The 16,695-nt window shown below is 40.3% G+C and overlaps 1 long non-coding RNA gene across 8 annotated transcripts; it reads right to left on the bottom strand.

Moving 5' to 3' along the window:
• Positions 1–1,984: 1,984 nt before the first annotated feature.
• On the bottom strand, positions 1,985–16,614 carry LOC147361229 (uncharacterized). Of its 8 annotated transcripts, none has more exons than XR_015139937.1 (8): positions 16,498–16,614; positions 14,797–14,891; positions 5,671–5,762; positions 5,006–5,127; positions 4,324–4,535; positions 4,168–4,216; positions 3,444–3,622; positions 1,985–2,836 (listed from the first exon to the last, which is right to left on the bottom strand). It is a non-coding gene; the product is annotated as an uncharacterized LOC147361229 (long non-coding RNA). The 8 variants fall into 8 exon arrangements; XR_015139938.1 differs by having other exon boundaries at positions 2,361–2,847; XR_015139940.1 differs by having other exon boundaries at positions 2,614–2,847; positions 4,998–5,127.
• Positions 16,615–16,695: the final 81 nt, after the last annotated feature.

Below are 16,695 nucleotides of genomic sequence, written 5' to 3'. Positions count from 1 at the left end.
AAATAGTGGAAACACTGGTAGACTTTTTTTTTCTTTTTTCAGGCTCCAAAGTCACTGCAGATGGTGACTGCAGCCATGAAATGAAAACATGCTTACTCCTTGGAAGAAAAGTTATGAGCAACCTAGACAGCATATTAAAAAGCATAGACATTACACTGCCAACAAAGGTCCTTCTAGTCAAGGCTATGGTTTTTCTAGTGGTTGTGTATGGATATGAGAGTTGGACTATAAAGAAAGCTAAGTGCAGATGCATTGATGCTTTTGAACTGTAGTGTTGGAGAAGACTCCTGAGAGTCCCTTATATTGCAAGGAGATCCAACCAGTCAATCCTAAAGGAAATCAGTCCTGAATATTCATTGGAAGGACTGATGCTGAAGCTGAAACTCCAATACTTTGGCCACCTCATGAGAACAGTTGACTCATTGGAAAACACCCAGATGCTGGGAGGGATTGGGAGCAGAAGGAGAAGGGGACGACAGAGGATGAGATGGTTGGATGGCATCATCGACTCGATGGACATGGGTTTGGGTGGACTCCAGGAGTTGGTGATGGACAGGAAGGCCTGGCATGCTGCGGTTCATGGGGTTGAAACAGTCAGATACGACTGAGCAACTGAACTGAACTGAAACGATGCTGGGAAAGATTGAGGGCAGGAGGAGAAGGGGACTACAGAGGATGAGATGGTTGGATGGCATTACCAACTCAATGGATATGAGTTTGAGTAAACTCCAAATGTTGGTGATGGACAGGGAGGCCTGGCATGCTGCAGTCCATGGGGTCTTAAAGAGTTGGACATGACTGAGTGACTGAACTGAACTGACTGAACTGAAAATGAGAATTATGAGCAAATTGTTTGCAAAAATGTTCTAAGTAAATCATAAATAGCAGATGGAAGAGCAAATCAAGAAGTGTTTGGGTAAACCTCAGCACTTGAGTCCCAAATTATGATTAAATGGCAAGTAGATGCCTTTAAACAGTTGACAGGCCATAAGAATAAATGATTCAAGGCTGAAATATTTCCCAAAATAAATTGACATGAAGAAAAATAAAATTATCACAAGAAATATAACAAATACCTCCAATAAACACAACCACTTGATAGCTTTAAAAAATACATCTGATACCTAACCTATACAGCTACCCCAAAGTAAGAGCCTTAGCTCTGTACATATCTAAACAGATCAAATTTTGTAAAAAAAAATTGTTCTTGAGAATATGCTTCCATTCTAACATTGTAATAGTCCACTACAAGAATTATACTTACTGATAGCTGCACTAAGCACTTCTACAAACATCAGTTAACTCATTAGCTATAATGATTCTGGAAAGGAAGAAGTTAGAAATGTAAGTAAGGTGCAGGTTTTTCACCAGGTCTTCTGACTCTACTAGTCCTCTTACATCCAACCACGGTTACTTCTCTAGTACAAACATATCGATACAAAATAAGCCTCTTATTTCACTCATGCTGCATACACTAATGGTAAATAGGTAAAATTTAGAGAGCTCTTCTTAGACAATCCTGAGATTATTTGCTGCTTCCATAACTTTCAATACTTTTTTGTACTGTTTAAAATAGTAAGATAATGTAATAGACAATGAAAAACACTTATTATCACTAAATATTTATGTCATATCTATCACTGTTTTCAGAAGTTCCTTGTACTAAAATAGGACACTACATAGAGCAAAGTGTTAATTTTCTTACAAGAATGACATCCACAATACAGTCTCCGAATTGCCTATACTTTTCCTCCTTACCATCAGAGGAAGTTATAAACTACCCCAATGATCTATCAAGGAAGGGAAATCACTGCCAAAAATTAAGAGTATCTATCCCATGGACGGAGAAGGCTGGTGGCTGCAGTCCATGGGGTCGCTGAGGGTTGGACACGACTGAGTGACTTCAGTTTCACTTTTCACTTTCATGCATTGGAGAAGGAAATGGCAACCCACTCCAGTGTTCTCGCCTGGAGAATCCCAGGGATGGGGGAGCCTGGTGAGCTGCCGTCTATGGGATCGCACAAATTCGGACATGACTGAAGGGACTTAGCAGCATTGCTAGCAGAAGAGGTATGGTTTTTCTTCGTGGGGGAGCAGAGGAGGAGGGACTTTTATAAGTTTATTCTGAAGAAGTTACTTTTTTTAAAGTGTTCAAAAATGTTTTTACAACTGATCTTGCAGTTTTTACAAATTGGAAAACTGTAAATGATGTGCAAAGGTCGTTGACAGGGCATTGGTTAAAGAAATGACAGTGGAGCCAAGAACGGACTCTGATTTAGACACTGAAGGTGACGACGTGCATGGAGTGATGCACACACTCACTCCAAAGCAGAGGGACTTGGGTGTGTAGCGCAGTCGATGGGGGAGCACACACCGTCTTCCTGGCCTAAAGTGCAATCAGAGGAGGGTGCCAGCTCCTCCAATATAGTTGCAATAATTTTGAGATCAATTCCTATGGAAAATATTAAAGGCCTCTCCTTGGATAAGGTCATCGAATGTCCCTACCTGACTGCTGTAGACAAATGGATCTAATTACAAGCATTACTTTATCTGACACATGAAAAATGTCATCCCGCCTCAAAATATAGATGTATAGGCTTTCACAAGCCTCTATACTTTCTAAGGTACATACTCTTCGTTTATAAAATATATACATACACAGATACATACACACACATAAATGACTACAGAAAATACCCCAGAGTTCATTTCCTTATTGGCCATTTCTTTCTGCTTTTGTCTGGCAAGTGATTGGTCAGGATTCTCTCCTGTAAGATTCTGGCATTCCGTTCTCCAGAAAGCTGCTTCTGAGTGTTATATGTCGCCCTTCCATAACCTGGAGAGACACTATATATAGTTTTTGGGCCCATATCATTAAAAGAAAAAAAAAAAAACAGTTAAAAACTTAGAAGCAGAATATAAAATGAAATAAAACTGTTTAAAGGAAGTAGCCTTTTAAAGCACAAGGATCTTTATCCCATGTGAGTAACTCGAATTTTAATTTAAATGTCTGCTAAATTTATCACAGAGCAAAAACATGCAGATATAGTATTGTGAAAGGAAATCTCTTTACAAAACATTTAACTAGTTCCTTCACAGTCTCAAGGCAAGTTAGCCTGTATTTTAACATTTAAAAAGCCAAAATTAAGACGTGGATTGGAATTAAGAAGATTACTTTGTCTAATGTATCAAAAGTGCCAATCATTATGTTAATAATTAAGCTCAAGTTACATCCAATCCTCCACGCAGAAAACACATACACAGCATCTACTAGAAGCCAAGAATGGCAAGAAACTCATCACATAAACTCTGAATGTCACAGTTCATTCCTAGGTTGAGATAACATTTTGTTTGAAATCTAAATAATACATATGAAATAAAAGGGATATTATAAATAATATTGACAAAATGGTGCTAGAAATTTTCACCAACAATTACTCTACCTGATTCAGATTATTTCTCAGTCTTCAGTTCCATCTAGAGCTCTGAGGGTGAGTTCTAGTTGCTGTTCATTTCAACTTCTTTACCATATTGGTCTTCCTTTCTTCTTAATTGCTCCCTAATTTTTTCATATAACATATCAGCATTTCTTCTATTCTCTTCTTCTTGCTTTAAGGTCAAACTGCAAAATTTATAGAGCTCTTCTTAAAAAAGCATGAGACTATTCGCTGCTGCAGTAACTTTCATTCCCTCCTCATAATGTTTAAAATAGTACATTGGGGGGAAATACAATGAAGAACACTTAATAATGATCACTGTTTTCATGCAGAGGGTTAAGAATAAAACAGCATAAATATTTTTTTCTTTTCTGTCTTGAGAAAAATGGCTACTTTATCCTTCTGTGGGTGGGAATGAAAAGTAATCTAAACTTTCTTAAGAATAGTTTAGAAATATGGATCAAAGACTGTTTCCAAACGTTCTCATACTTTAACCAAATAATATGCTATTATTGAAGAAAATGAATTCAAAATAATTAGAAATGAATCTGTAGAAAAGATGTTCCTTGTAGTATTAAACATAAGACAGGAAAGTGAAAAACAACCGAAAGTCAATCTGTTGAATCATGAATGAGGTTTCCCTTATGGTGGACTTCTGTATGATCATGAAAATGATCATTTGGAAAAATATACATTAAGTCATTAGAAGCATTCACTGTTAAGAACTTACATTATTTCCATGAATTTCACACTCCACAATACTAACGACGTATTCTCCCCTGTAGAATCCCAGAGGGTAAGTTAAAAATTGTAACACAAGTACGTCTCTGCAGTATTAAAGTAAATAACAGTTCAAATATTTCTTTAAAACTAGGATGCGCAGTACCTCAGTCTACCGAGCTCTCGTTGCCACTCCACTTTCTGATGCCCTACTGTGATTCACTTCTTTTCTTTCAGACAGTTCTTTCTGTAGCTCACCAACCTTATTTTCCAGTTTTTTAATTTCTCCTCTAAGTAGTTCACAGTGGCTTTTTTAAAGTTCCATTTATCTTTCACACAAAAGAATTGCATCCCATATTTTCAACAAGCTAACACAATCTGCAACAAGAAGAAAACACAAAGAAACAAGAAACACCATGATATGAGTAATTTTTGAGTATAAAGGACTGTGCCTTTCATATTCACTCCTCCATACACTGAATAGACATTGAGTGTCTGTCAAGTGGAAGACATTATTCTAAGCTCTCCAGATAAAACAGATAACCCTGGCTCTTGTTTAGCTTGCAGTCTAGTAGAAGAGAAAGAGAAATAAAATAATTACATATATACATATATATATATAGTAATTATAAATTCAGGTACAATAAGAATGATCATAGGCTCAGCGTATACACTCACTTTTAACACAAAACATATTTGTCTTTTAACACAAAACATATTTCTAAGATGCACAGCACTGTAATATATCCGTAGCTCTAGAGCAGTACTAGACAAGGTAAGCCTATATTACTACACCATACACAAACAGGCTTCATATTGACATTTACACCACGGTCCCACCTTTATACCTCAAGCCAAGTGGTTCTACTTGCAACGTGGAATTCTTAGAGTAAAGACATCACCATCCTCGGAAGCACTTTCAGATGACTAAGTCATTCAGGTAGCTCACGTCATTAATCTGTGCTTTGACCTACACATAAATAATACTGTTTCACAGTATCCTTAAATTATTTATAAAATATACTAACTGTACAAAGGTGATAAATAGTGCATCATTAAATGAAAAACAAACACTTCTTAAAAGGACAGATTTTTATCAAAATGATGATTTGATCAATAGTGTTTTTAAATCAAGTTCTCAAAGTATATGTCTCTACAACAAATGAAGATTTTCTCTTTTGCCACTATTCCTTTTACAAAAGATTTTTTACTAGGATAATATTTTTTTAATTAACTTTTTTATTATACCTTGTTCTTTTCATTAGATGCTTTCTTTACAGCCCTAAAATGACAAATGGTTCTTTTCAGGCTAATATTAAATACTTAAAAATACAAACAATACCTAAACTTTGGCTTTTTACATAAAACCATTGTACTGGGAAGTAATTTTTTACTAAAGGATTAAACAATAAATAAGAGTAGCATTAATGGGGTCGCTAAGAGTCGGACGCGACTGAGCGACTTCACTTTCACTTTTCACTTTCATGCATTGGAGAAGGAAATGGCAACTCACTCCAGTGTTCTTGCCTGGAGAATCCCAGGGACGGGGGAGCCTGGGGGGCTGCCGTCTATGGGGTCGCGCAGAGTCGGACACGACTGAAGCGACTTGGCAGCAGCAGCAGCAGCAGCAGCATTAATGGACAAAGAAAATATATGAATAATACTAATAAAGCACTGAATTTAGATCAAAGGAAAAGGAAAAACATAACGTTACTTGTGTTATTTGATAGGAAGCAGTATACCAGGGTTTTTGGCAGTTGTCATTTTCAATAAGAACTACCTTTTATGGCAATAAAACCTATCTGGGAGGTATTCCTTCATTCCTTATAAGAAAGAAACCCATTTTTAAGAAATCCATAATAACCATGCTATTAGCCTTCTGAGGACTTCCAATGCAACTGCTATGCATTATTATAAGCACTTGACATGTCTTAAGGCATTTTTAATCCTCACAGTAATTCTCGGAGACAGGTAATGCATTAGGCCCTCTACACAGGGAGAAATGGAGCACAGAGAGGCTGAGGATCTTGTCCAAGCCCACACAGCAGGTCACCAACAGACCCAGAATTCAAACCCAGGAAATCTGGCCTCAACACTGTGGTTCCAAAACATGCTGAGAAAGCAAGATTTAAGTAAGTCTTTCTAAGTAATATGATAGCAAACGAACCTATATTATTATTCAATGTCTACCAATAACTATAGATAATTTCTTAATCTTAACATATTTTTTTAAATTTTATTTTATTTTTAAACTTTACAATATTGTATTGGTTTTGCCAAACATCGAAATGAATCCGCCACAGGTATACATGTGTTCCCCATCCTGAACCCTCCTCCCTCCTCCCTCCCCATACCATCCCTCTGGGTCGTCCCAGTGCACCAGCCCCAAGCATCCAGTATCGTGCATCGAACCTGGACTGGCGACTCGTTCTATATATGATATTACACGTATTTCAATGCCATTCTCCCAAATCATCCCACCCTCTCCCTCTCCCACAGAGTCCAAAAGACTGTTCTATACATCAGTGTCTCTTTCGCTGTCTCGTATACAGGGTTATTGTTACCATCTTTCTAAATTCCATATATATGCGTTAGTATACTGTAAAAAAATCAAACATCTTTCCATGTAGGCAATATTGGAAATCTACTTGCAATAAAGACTTGCTTTTCGTAAAGAAATTCATCAATAGGCATTCATGTAACCATTCTGCCGTTTCTTCATGCATCTGACACACATTTATTGAGCAGACATGTGTTAACGACACTCTTAGGATGGGAAGGATGGTTTCAGTAATTTAGAACTTTTTGACCCAAAAATAATAATTAATGAAAGATTGTCAATAGCTTTTTCTACTGAATATAAACAAAAATTTCCCCTTTTCCCAGGAATCTATAAACAACATGAAGTTAATATGATGTGGTGTTTCAGAGTACCTTACAAAACCGTAGCTACTCATGATGGCACGATCATCCAGAATCAAGGAATGATTCAATCCTATTCAGTATAGCCTAAGTGTTTGTATATTCATGATTCTATAATTTTTAAAAATCTATGTATGATAGAATTAATTGAAGTAATCATCTCCATATTCAATTACATAAGAATATTACACTTCAGAACCAATAAACAAGCCCTTACCATAAAACTATATATGAACAGAAGTATTATGTACAATTAGTTTACCGTAATAGTTTAAAGATAATGTCATACAATCAATAAGCTTTCTAATATCAGAAATGGAAACAAGATTGAACTCAATGAACACATCCTCTGCTGGCTCATTTCCAAAAGCATATATACACTAAAAGCTCCCCTCTGAATATAAAACAAGAAACTCCTTTGAACTCCCCATTCCTCTTCAGTTACCATCCAGTTCTCCATTGCCTGTCCCAGGAAATAGTGCCTATGGAGCTGTTTACGTGTATGCGATACAGTTCAGCTTCCAAGGGGACTAGTCACTGAAATGACTTCTGGCCAAAGGCACTCGTCCTCACCTTACCCTTTCATGGTTAAGTGAAAAATAACGTGCCTTACCTGAAAATAGGAGAAAAACGTGAACTCAAAACCCAATTTTGTCCCTGTTTGTTTGAATTAATTCATGTATATTAAATCTACCAAAAATGAACTGGGAGATGGTTTTTAATGTTATAAAGGCTGGCTTCCCTTAAAAATATTTCCCATCAGTATATCTTAAACAGGGAGTCCCTACAGCACATTTGAAAGCTTTTTTTTTTTAAGGACTAATATCTGGAGAACAGACAAACTTTATATTACTAGGAGCCAAAATCTATTAACACCAATCAGAAAGAGGAACCAATTCCCAAATAAATGCAAATTATATATAATGATAATGTTATACGTCGATACATATTACCTGCTTACCTTCAGTTACATGTGTGCTCAGTCCTGTCTGTGACTCTTTGCATCCCCTAGGACTGTAGCCTGCCCAGATCCTCTGTCCACGGGGACTCTCCAGCCAAGAATATGGAGTGGGTTGCGACAACCTCCTTCAGGGGATCTTCCCAACCCAGGGATTGAACCCAGGTCTCCCAACAATACTGGAGTGGGTATCCTATCCTTTTCACCAGGGGAACATCCTGACCCAGGAATTGAACCGGGGTCTCCTGCATTGCTCGTGGATTCTTTACCAGCTGAGCTACCTGGAAAACCCCTACATTCAGTTATATTAAATCTTAACAGCCACCGATGAAAGTGGATAAAGCATTTTTAATAATATTTACTGATTTCCCACCTGGAAATGAAATAAGTTATAAAGTTATTATTTGTACCCTAACACCAAAGGTCCAATCTGGAAGGTTCAATTCTTTTAATAGGCAGCTGGGCTGATTCTATGACCTACTCTGTCGCTGAATATTCATCCCTAAGTCCATCCTAAAGGAGGTCAGTCCTGAGTGTTCACTGGAAGAACTGATGTTGAAGCTGAAACTCCAATACTTTGGCCACCTGATGCGAAGAGCTGACTCATTTGAAAAGACCCTGATGCTGGGAAGGATTGGGGGCAGGAGGAGAAGGGGACGCCAGAGGATGAGATGGTTGGATGGCATCACCGACTCAATGGACCTAAGTTTGGGTAAACTCCGAGAACTGGTGACGGACAGGGAGGCCTGGCGTGCTGCAGTCCACAGGGTCACAAAGAATTGGACATGACTGAGCGACTGAACTGAATTGAACTGAAGTCAACTATGCCGAGATATCAGACAGAATGAATCTTTAGTCTTGGCGTCAGTGACTGGCAGTTTCAATGGAAAACCTTGACCACTGGCAATGCTTTCTCTTTACACGTATCTAGGTCAGGGACTATCATTGTCCTATTGTTCATAAATTCAATTCTTTAGTCCTAGAATTCAGTATTTGATCTCACCTTCTTTATCATGTAAAGAAATTATAAAAACGGAAGAAGTAAACAATAGCCAAGAGAGTTTTTTGCCTCAATTCCAAACACAAGCTGTAAATTATAATAGATTCTAACAATATTTTAAGTTTTCTCATTGAAGTGCTATAAAAACTTAAGTGATCATCTGTCGATTCTAAAAGGCTACTTTTGAAAGGAAATTTTATTTGTTATGAACTCTGCAGCAAACTGTATTATGTTGTTAAAGAATAGAAAACAGAATTAAACCAGAAATTCAAATTTACATTTTTACACACCTGTGAATGGTTATTTTCATCTCCATCACATTTTTCTTCTTCCTCTCATGTCATTTCTAAGTCTAGTTCTGACAGATCTGTAATTTTTTTTTAATTACTTAGAATATTTAGATAAAGGACAGAATATTTAAAACATTCTATCAAATGACAGCTTATATCAATCTTAATCTTCAGCTGAATATTTACTTCTTTAAGAAATACTTCCAATGATCTCAGACTTCAAGAAACCTTGTGGGAAATACCAGAATTCATCAGGTTACAGGCACACAAACATCTCAAGGATTCATTCACAAATTCACCCAAACATCAGTGAACAAAACAATCAGAAACAAAACAAAATTTCAAAATACAGGACAGATATATAAAGCCACAATATCTTCTCTTCTCTATTTCATAACAGGACCTTTTATAACAACACGCCAAGCTTCAACTGCAACATTATTCACAGTTTACAAAATTCCTTGATTTTCCTTTTCTCAATTTCTTAAATTGAAATGCTTCTTTCCCAACATATTACTTTTCATCTTTTAAGACTCAGCCTGCTTTGTAAAGTTGTCCTTGATTACAGCTGTCTTTCCCCAGATAAACAGGTATCTCTTTCCTTGTAGCTACCTTAGGACTTTATAGATTTTTCAAGTGTATCTTCATCACCTGAATGTAAATTATTTCTTCACATGTCTACCCTCTTGGCCCTTAGACTGCAGAGGACAGGCACTTAAAAATCATTCTGGTATACATAAGTCTTTAGTTCTTTTATCCAATAATTATTTTGGGGGTTCCTACTCAGTATGATACACTGGAGTTTAAAGAAAAATGTAGATAAAAGGTATCAGGGATGGCTTTTCAAGAGATACTGCCTGAGCGCAGACTTACACAGTTCAAGGGAACAGAGGGCAGGTGAGGGAGAGCACGGAAGGCTGCAGCAAGATGGGGAGAGAAGCACACACACGAGAGGGTAAATATTTGTTCCAAGTACAAAGACAGGTGAGGAGGGCATCCACAGAAGTTCAGGATTCCAGAGCAAAGGACAGAAAGGACGAGAGGTGGAGAGTCAGGCAGAAGTCAGATTATGAAAGCATCACGTGTCACTTTCAGATGTCTAGATATTAATGTGATTTGACGAGTGGTTCATGGTCACATGTGCTGTTTAGACAGGTGACTCTAAACACTACAGGAGATGGAATTTGAAGGGCATACAAATAAATGGGGGGAGAAGAATCTGAAGGCATTAATAATGAAAAAAAAAAAAGGTGATGCAGGCCTGAACTGGGGGAGTGTTTCCAGAAATATTTAGGATATAAAACTTTCTGGGTTGAGTACAGAATAAATCTTTATGAAATCAATACATGTACAAATCCTGGGATGCTGAAGGAGTAGACTCTGCCGGTTACTCGATAAAAGGTATCGACTGAGAAAAGAAACGATATGCGTGAACTGTCTGAAGTTGCTTCTATTTATTTGGTGGTTTCCCTATGTCACATCTTCCAGTGTTGCAAGGATATGTGTAGGTGTTTTATTTGAATTTGTGCTTCTTGGACCTACCAAGCTCACTGAAAAACAACAGCAAACAAGTCACTTGTAGAGATGTAAAAAAATACAAAAAAACCACTTTGAGTTTATAGCTTGTAGTCACTATTCTAGGAGATAACTGAGAATCTTGTAAATGCAAAGGTAACTTCTACAGGTGAGGAAGGAAAAGAAAAAAACGATAGGAGTGAAAAAAGAAAGTGTATGATTTCTTACCATAGCCCTGATTGTATGACTGATTGAAGGCACTAAATTAATTGGTATTTATGGACAACACGTATTAGATGTGGTTACTCAATAGACTGGGCATCGCAGTAGAATAAGAATTGCTTTTCTATATACTGCTTTTAAATGATACAGATCAGATCAGATCAGTCGCTCAGTCGTGTCCGACTCTTTGTGACCCCATGAATCGCAGCACGCCAGGCCTCCAGCACTCCTTAAAACCAATATTCCTTCTGAACTATTAATTCATTACAAATAATAAAACAAGTTGATATATTAGATGGATACAACTGAGCAGGTACTATGTAGCAAATTTCCCATGACTCCCATTGTCACTCAGAAAGCCAATTCTAAAATATATAAAGTCATAGAAAACACAAGAAATATTTTAGCATTTGGCTTCAGAGGTGCTCTTGCAGTCATACTGAGTATAATTTATAATGAACACTTATGAATTCAGAGCTATGTAAAAATATATCTAAGAAGCCACATTTTGAGAAGGCAATCTCTAGATGTCTACCTAGGTCTCCCAACTAGATGCAAAATTCCAAATGTAATCCTGCTACACACTCTCAGGTGTGCTACATACTAGCCTAAATGAATTTACTTTCTCCTAACTCTCTTTGTCATGTATGATGGTCTTACTATGGTAAGAGGAAGAATGCAAACACCTTTCTAAGAAATACCGTTTGCCTGTAGGTGGCATAAAAGGAGTCAGCACACGGTAGATTTTGCCACAATATCTAATTTTGGAAACGTCAGTGCCCAGGTGGCCCAGGGCTGAAAGCTCTGGGCTTCTTCACTACCTTGTTTGCTTTCTCTGTTTTCTGGCAGCTGAGACCTGCACAGCTGATAGAGCGTGTAAGTCCCTGCCAGAAACACCACTCCAATATTCACCTTTTCTTTATCTATTAAGGTTGTCAGGGGAGTGTGTAATTTCCTCGGTTCTGTCTTGTCACAGCAAACATTTGAAGCGACGGACGTTAAAGCCCTCAGCGTGTCACAGCTCTCAGTGTTACAGCTCCATGTTACAGCTCAGTTTTACTTAGAAAATAAAGGAAAATACATCCTCAAGGCATGAGGGCACGCCAACCCAAAAGACACGAAGAGAAGAGACGAAGAGAGAGAGGGAGAGAGACAGAGCACGCATGCATGGGACAGAGACCCCTGGACCTTTGGCTTCTCTTTTTATATGTTTTTTTCCTCCCCCTGGGCTTGCCCCATGTAAACCAGGCTAGCCAGGAGTGCTGTTTTTTCTACCTGAGGTCCTCACTCCAGTCCTCAGACCTTCCTTTGTTCTATCTTTGCGGACTCTACCCTTCCTTGTCTTTTAGCCACAGCCATTCTGGATTCGTTTTTCCTATTCTAACTACCTAACAAGGTCATCTGTCCCAATTCTGTGGATGCTGACTGATTTTTGGTCATTGATTGTGAAATCAACAGACACTGATCATCAACTTGCAAATGCCTGGCTCTCTGACAAGTCTCGTTACTGAGGCTCAAACTGGTAGAATCCCAACCTGAAAAATATGAAAACAAAGTCTCCATTTATTAGAATGTGAGGAAGAATACAACTCTGACCTGCTCCCCTAAGCTCACTACTGCTTCACAGCTTATTGTATCTTACATGTCACTGTAGGCGTCTCTTCATGAAGAGATGCTAACTACTGTGTCTAATTTTTTCTACTTTTTACTTTTCTAGTGTTACTTACATCGATTCACTCAATCTGTTCCCTATTCTGTATTTCATAAGAACTTTATGAATAATTAAATTGCCACAGAATTATTAGATATTAAAAATCTTGCATGTTTCAAAGTCAGTGTCGTATTTATTGAAAATAACAATTCTAGCATTTAGAACCCTATTAATCTGTTTTGTTTCAAAACTTAGTTTCATTTCCTACATCATGCTAATGCTTCAGAGGATTTCTGTGAAACAAGTGCCAAAAAATCAGCTATCTTAAAAAAAAAAAAGTCAATGCCTTCCATATTCAAATTAGTCTACTTCAAATAACAAACACCAGTACAACATATACGTCTGATGCCTGAGAGTTACTTAGAGGGGTGGGGTTTCCCCTACTTCTAGCACCACCACCCTTCTCCCCCACCCCCAGTTTTCTCTGGAGCAACAATGACTTTTTATCTTTTCAGTGGAAATACACTGGAGCCATGTAGAAGGAATTCTCTCAAGTGTCCTCATCAACTCCAAACTCACCTCCCTAAGGACTTACTTTCCTCCCTTCCTCCTGTCACTAGAATCTCTCCTTTCCAAAGGGTAATCTCTGGATCTGTGGTCTGAATTCTTCCCCCTTTACATTCCTTCTATGGATCATCTCCACCACTTCTTTTTCCCTCTCTGCTTAGCAATGGTATCTTACACCTGTAATTGCTACTGCAACTCTTTGCTTCCCTCTGGCTATAAACACGCTCAGAAAGAAAAACAAAATAATGCTTTTTCTCGATCCTGTTCAGTCCTGCACTATCCGATGCTCCTCTTCCAGATTTCTCTAAAGGCAAGGCTACACCCTTGCTACTCAGAAAGCCTGTTAGAAACACAGAATCTCAGATCTCCTGCTCAGCAAGTACACTTCCCACAAGATCCCCAGGCAACTAATTCAAATGTGAGAAACTCTGGTCTACACTGAGTCTGCTTCTACATGACCTCAACTTAATTTATTCTTCTAAAATCTTAGCCTCAACTTACCCTCAGGAGAAGGCAATGGCAACCCACTCCAGTACTCTTGCCTGGGAAACTCCATGGATGGAGAAGCCTGGTGGGCTGCCGTTGATGGGGTCGCCCAGAGTCGGACATGACTGATGCGACTTAGCAGCAGCAGCAACATACCTTCACTCTACCCTCACTTTGGAGACACTTCCCTCCAAACTGAAACTGCATTAGAAGCTGGAAACTTCCAGTGGACACTGTAGCAGGCTGTCGGTTCCTTGATCTCCCCATCATGGCCCCTGCTCTCTCCTTCCTTCCAGTTCTTTTGTTTTGGCCTAGCTGACACCATCCTATGAAGAGGCCTCATCTCATATGACATCAATTTGCACACATTTACAGCTGAGCGCCTATGCCCATGTTCCTGCACAGAGGCTAACACACAGCTCTGCGTGCCCAGGGACCTCAATCCTGAATGCCTTCTCACAGCCAGAAAAACAATAAGACAAGGAAAACTCTGCTGTTCCTCTCGGACAAGCTCACTTCAAATTCATCGCCCATGTCAAATACTCTCCCTTTTTCTAAAGACCTAACATTTCTTGCCACCTTCCCCCATAGACCCTTGCTTTCTTTTCCTTCATTTCCTCCCTGAACTCTATGCCTCTCTCATCCTTCATTCCCTCTTTCCTCTTAGTTCTCAACCTTCCTGAGGTTGTAGAGTATCTTGAAACACAACTAGTAATTTTTTTCTTTCGGCCATGGATCACACTGACCAGGGATCGAAACTGCACCCCCTGCATCAGAGTCTTAACTGCACAGTCTTAACCATTGGACCAGACCTCCAAGGAAGTCCAGGAACTCATAATTTAGCTCCTTAAATGGCATTCTCAATTTAATCTGTGGCTGACACCTGATAAGATACACTATATCCCTCCTCGACTTTTTCCTCACTACCCATCCGACAGGTGATTTGCTTTGGCTATTAGAATACGTCAGCAGTCCCATTTTAATTCAACGTTCTGTCAAATGACCTTTCTATCAAATCTAGTTCTTACCTTCTACTTGTCCATTTAATGTCTTCTTTTCCTCTTTGACCAGCAGCTCCAGATAAATGATCCACATACTTCTGTGGAAGGCTCTCAGAGATACTCTGTTAAAATGAACACTGAGTTGCATGAAGATTTCCTAAACCCTTTCTAAGAAAATAGCCTACTTTTACAAACTGCCCACGTGTAATCCAGGTAAGACAGGTTTTGCCAAGATCCCACAGCTGCTAAGTGTCAGAACCAGGATGCTGACTTCAGGCACGGTGCTGGATCACCAGGCAGCAGCCGCCTGCAATGAAGAGAGCAGGCCCTTCCTATCTCCTTGCATTGGAGCCACCTTCAAACAGGGCACCCTTACTTTCTGTTACTTCAAGTATGGCTGCCATAAAGGTACTCCGCACATCCAAAATGCTTTGTATTATTAGCGTAAAAGTGAAAGTCACTCAGTTGTCTCTGACTCTTTGCCACCCCATGCCCTATACAGTCCATGGAACTCTCCAGGCCAGAATACTGGAGTGGGTAGCCTTTCCCTTCTCCAGATCTTCCCGACCCAGGAATCGAACCGGGGTCTCCTGCACTGCAGGCGGATGCTTTACCAACTGAGCAATCAGGGAAGCCCTTGTTAAAACATCACTAAAGCAAACTGCTGTTGTCATAAGCCCACAGATTTATCACTATCCCCCATACTTTGGCGTCTCTTGAAATGTTCCTTGCAGATCAACTTGACAATTCAAACGCAGTAATACTTTCAAGTTTCAAGAACTCTCTTTTCAAGGCCAAAGTGGTAAAAAAAAAAAAAAAAAAAAACCACAATTCAGCCTGTTGCTCTCTGACGCTCTCTAGCAGTTTTACAGGTGCACATGTACCAAAGAAACACACATTTGGTTGGGAGACTGGGACTGACACATACACACTACACACTATTGTGTAGGAAATAGATAACTAATGAGGACCAACCGTATAGCACAGGGAACTCAACACTCTGTAAGAGCCCATACGGAAAAAATGCTTTTAAAAAGAGCTGATATATACACGTAACTGATTCACTCTGCTGCACACCTGACACTAACACAATACTGTAAATCAACTGTACTCCAATAAAAATCGAGGGGAGAACGGAAGGCAGAGACACAAACATTTGGCTATAGACTGACCTGGAATAATGCAGCAATTTTTAGATAAACGTCACTTCAGAACCCAAAGTGTAGGGTAAAAAATCAGGATATTGTCATTATCCTCAAATTAAAAACAATTAGGAGCCCGGTGGCAGCGGGACGCAGGCACTGGCCAAGCCCACTGCTGGCGCCTCACAGCTTTCTCTGGGCGCCTCGCCGGCCCCACGCGGAGGGGGCCCGGGTTCAACTGCCAGCTGCCCGCCCCTCAGGCCAGAAGGTGACTGCCAGCCCCCTCGGCTCACAGGGCCCCGGGGCGCCGGCGCGCCTTTCACACCAACAGGGTTCACACGACCCCTGCGGTGCCGGCCCGGCTCCCCGCTCACACGCACCCCTCCCCCCGCTCCCCAACGAACTGGCTCCCAGCTCACACGCTCTCGACTCACGCTCCCCGCTCTCACGCACCCCTCTCCCCGCTCCCCAACGAACTGGCTCCCCGCTCACACGCTCTGGGCTCAGCGGCTCACGCTCCCCGCTCACACGCACCCCTCTCCCCGCTCCCCAACGGCCCGGCTCGCCGCTCACGCGCCGCCCTCACCCCAGTGCGGCGTGCGGCGCTCCCGCTCTCACAACCCCCGACGCCAGCCCAGCTCCCCGGCCGCACGCCCCCCGCGCAGGCGCCCGCCGGGCTCGCCGCCCACACAACCCCGCCCCCAGGCGCGGGCAGGTGCTGGCCGCTCACACGCCCCCTGCGCGCCGCCGACCCTCGCAGAGGCCCGGCCTAAGCTCTCCGCCC

The sequence above is a fragment of the Bos grunniens genome, chromosome 13, assembly GCF_055505025.1.
Source record: "Bos grunniens cultivar Pamir isolate PY7600 chromosome 13, Bosgru_T2T1.0, whole genome shotgun sequence".
Taxonomy (NCBI): Eukaryota; Metazoa; Chordata; class Mammalia; order Artiodactyla; family Bovidae; genus Bos; species Bos grunniens.
Note: the sequence above shows the minus strand (reverse complement) of the source record. Positions and strands in the feature narration are given on the sequence as shown.